Raw genomic sequence first — 3,652 nt, 5'->3', positions numbered from 1 at the left:
GCCAACCTTAGCAACTTAGTTAGTCCCTAAGTAACTCAGCAAGACCCTGTCTCAAAGTAAAAACTTTAAAAGATAAAGGGCTGGGACATATATGACAGCATGACCAATGTGATTCTACAACATGTACAACCAGAAAAATGAAAAATTATACCCCATTTATGTATGATATATCAAAATGCATAAATGTGTTCTACCTCCTTGTATAAATAATTAGAATAAATAAAAAAAATTTTTTTAAAGGCTGAAATGTTGCTCAGTGGTTAAGCACCCTGGGTTCAGTACAAAGAAAAAAAAAAGGGTTGGTTTTTTTAGTTTATGAAGCTAGTGTGACTCAAGCCACATCTTCAGACCTTTTTGTGTTTTTTATTTTGAGACAGGGTCTTGCTAAGTTGCTGAGGCTGACTTTGAACTTGCCAGCCTCATAAGAATAAGAGCCTTGCCTCAGGCTCTGGAGTCTCTGAGATTACAGGCATAGGCTGCTATGCCTGGTCTAGCATGTCCTTTCTGATACACAGGAGCAGGCTAAAGTTAAGGTATATGTGGTTTTCAGAATTCAGGAAGAGGTGGAGATACAAACTATTGTTGGCAAGAGTTAAATAAAATTCATGAATCAATGAACCATTCTATTTTGGGATCTGTCCAATGATAATAGCCCACTATAATCTCTAACCTGCACACTTAACATCTCCAATATTCTCAGGTTCAATGTCCAGGAAATGCAAAGAATATATTATGGATATGTGGAATGCAAAGAGAAGGTAAATAAGGCCATCTTACCATCCCTTGCAGATAAAATGACTGAATACTTCAATTTCATTCAAAATAGATGTATCAAGTTCTGATTCTTTATAAGGCAGTGCCAGGTCAATAGGGAACACAAAAATTAAAACAACTTCTAAGAGCTTATCAAAAAGTTTACAGGCCAGTTGAACTGTTAAATAACTATGATATAGGGAATACACAGTGCACAATGATAGAAAGGTATTATCCAAAGGGTCTGAAGATAGAGGTGTGTGAGATGTCATTTCTGCTTGGAGATATTCAGGAGATTTTTGTGGGAAAATTCACGTCTGGTCTGAGCTGTAGAAGGTCATTACAAGGGGAGGCAATTGGGTGAGCAAAAACACAGGGACAGAGAGCTCTGGGTGTGTTTTGAGTGTTTTGAGCTGCTGGAGCCAGTGAACAACTTAGGGCAATGCAAACCAAGGTATGTCTTTCAGTGGACAGGAGGTCTGTCCACAGGTGAGCTAGAGGAAGCCCATGCTCTCTGAAGGCAAGTTTTGGAAGTCGGGACCTTGGCTCAGACAGAGCAAGTCTTACTGCTTTGGGCTTTTTTTTTTTTTTTTTTTTTTTTTGAGAGAATGAGGGGTAACAGTTGTACCTTGAAAGAGGGAATGGGGCTTAGAAATGGGACAGAGTTCTAAAGTGGTGGAATGGGACTAGAAGCAAAGAAGAGGCACCTTAGCACCTGTTCTGGATTCCCTCTACATTGTTAATCTAAATGCCATCTTAGCCTAGCCTGCAGTGAGAAGAGGCCTTATGATGGACAATTCTGGGGAAACTTTCGCTTTCCTGATAAAAATGGACAGATATTTCTGGTACTGGTTTCTCCCTCTTCTTGCCTTCTTTTCTTCTTTTTCCTCTAGTGCCTGCAGCTGAAGGAGCTATTCTGCAGCTTGTGGAAAAGCCAGGAAAACTGCGGAGATGCCTGCATATGAAGATAGTTGAGCTCTGAACAAATACTTCTAACTTCTTGACCTGGAGAGGGGAAATACACATTTATCACATAATGAATGTAGTTTGTTGTTACATGCTGAAACTTTCCTAATTCTGAGTTTGCTAGCCACTGACCTCAGATTCTGGGGATAGAGAGAAAGAAATCCTCAAGTGCCATCCTTGTGTAATCATTTCCATTTACAAAGACTTGGAACAACATGCTGCCCTAACATCAAGGTGGTGCCATTGGCTGGAATGTTCCTTATGCTTTTTTTTTTTCCTTAGAAATTTGTGTGGTAGGCAAAGTCTACAGTCATAAAATTCAGTGGTCAAAGTGAATAGCTATAGCAGAAGCAAATCAATATTTATAATTATCCAAGTCTACTGACAAAGCAGAGGCATTGATTAGTCACATTTGGGATAATTGAATGAATTTGGACTTGGCATGGAATGAAAAAGGATAGGGTATAAAGTTGATCTATTAACTAAAAGTTTTTTAACCTTTGTCCTAAGCATATAATTTAATAAATGCATATTATACTTTCATAAATCATTTAGATTGAGTGACTATCAAGATAGGGCTATTAGGAACAATGTAATATCTTCGTTGGGTTGATATACTTTTTTTTTTTTGGTACTGGGGATTGAATCCAGGGGTGCTTTACCACTGAGTGACATCCCAGACCCTTTTTATTATTATTATTTTTTTAATTTTGGGAAAGGGCCTTGCTAAGTTGCCCAGGCTGGCATTGAACTTGCTATCCTTCTGTCTCGGACTCCCAAGTTGTTCGGTTTACAGGCATGTGATACCATGCTTGGCTCTGAATTCTACTTTTAATATTACAAAGTAAATTCTTTTGTTTTTAAAAATTTTTTTAAAATGATGGCTCATGACTTTGTGCATTTTAATCAAGTTTGGACTACATGAGGCTTATGGAAATAACTTAAAAACCTGTGTAGGCTGGGTGTGGTGGTTCATGCCTGGAAGCCTGAATCAGGAAGATCAAAAGTTCAAGACCATCCACAGCAACTTAGGCCCTGAGCAACCTTGTGAGACCCTATCTCAAAATAAAAAATAAAATGGACTGGGGATGTTGGTCAGTGGTGAAGTACTTCTGGGTTTAATCCCTAGCACCCCCTGCAAAAAATCCTATGTAGAATATTATGGTAATAGACATGACAGCAAGATTAAAATTTGATCACCTAGTCAATAGCATAGTCACTAGACCGTTCATATTAAATTAATTTAAAAATAACAGTAAAAATTCACTTCCTCAGTTGCACCAAGCACACTTGAGGTGCTCATTAGCCACAAGTGGTTAGTGGCTATTGTGTTGAACAGAGCATATACAGAACATTTTCATCACTGTGGAAAGTTAGTTTAGATAGCACTGACCTACATAACTTGGGTTGATGAGATTTGTATTTCAAGTACACATACAGGGGCCAGGGATGTAGGGATAGAATGCTTGCCTAGCGTGCATGAGAACCCTGGGTTGTATGCCCAGCATTTCAAAAAACAAAAAACAAAATAAAACAAACAAGTAAAAATATAGTGAAACTTCAAAGGAAGAGAAGAAAAAGCTGTAAAGGAGGTCAGGGCTGGGTGGTGAGGGTGCTATGCTATGTGCTTTGCTAGAGAGTTGAAACTTAAGGAGGGGTTTGACCTGAATGAGAACTATATTTTAGAAAGAACACCAGGTTAATGATATGGAGGATGGTATGAAGTTAGATGTGGGCTGTGAGAAAGGGGACAGGAAGTTAACATCCCAGTGTTTTCTTCTCTGTCTCCAAAGGAAGCTTACAGGAGTTGAAAACTTTGCCCAGCTCTGGATTCTACTGGTGCAGGCTGAGGATGAGGAGTTTTTTCTTCCTTAGAAGCAGGCTGAGGATGAGGGATTTTTTCTTCCTTAGAAGCAGGCAACCTAAGAACAGA

General features: G+C 38.9%; 1 long non-coding RNA gene across 1 annotated transcript; it reads right to left on the bottom strand.

The window, feature by feature from the left end:
* Positions 1–783: 783 nt before the first annotated feature.
* LOC306667848 lies at positions 784–3,227 on the bottom strand. Its single transcript, XR_013765659.1, has 2 exons — positions 3,113–3,227; positions 784–1,758 (listed from the first exon to the last, which is right to left on the bottom strand). It is a non-coding gene; the product is annotated as an uncharacterized lncRNA (long non-coding RNA).
* Between the last annotated feature and the right edge of the window lie 425 nt (positions 3,228–3,652).

The sequence above is a fragment of the Sciurus vulgaris genome, assembly GCF_902686455.1.
Source record: "Sciurus vulgaris genome assembly, chromosome: 8".
NCBI lineage: Eukaryota > Metazoa > Chordata > Mammalia > Rodentia > Sciuridae > Sciurus > Sciurus vulgaris.
The sequence above is the reverse complement of the archived record's forward strand: the minus strand, read 5'-3'. Positions and strand labels throughout refer to the sequence as shown.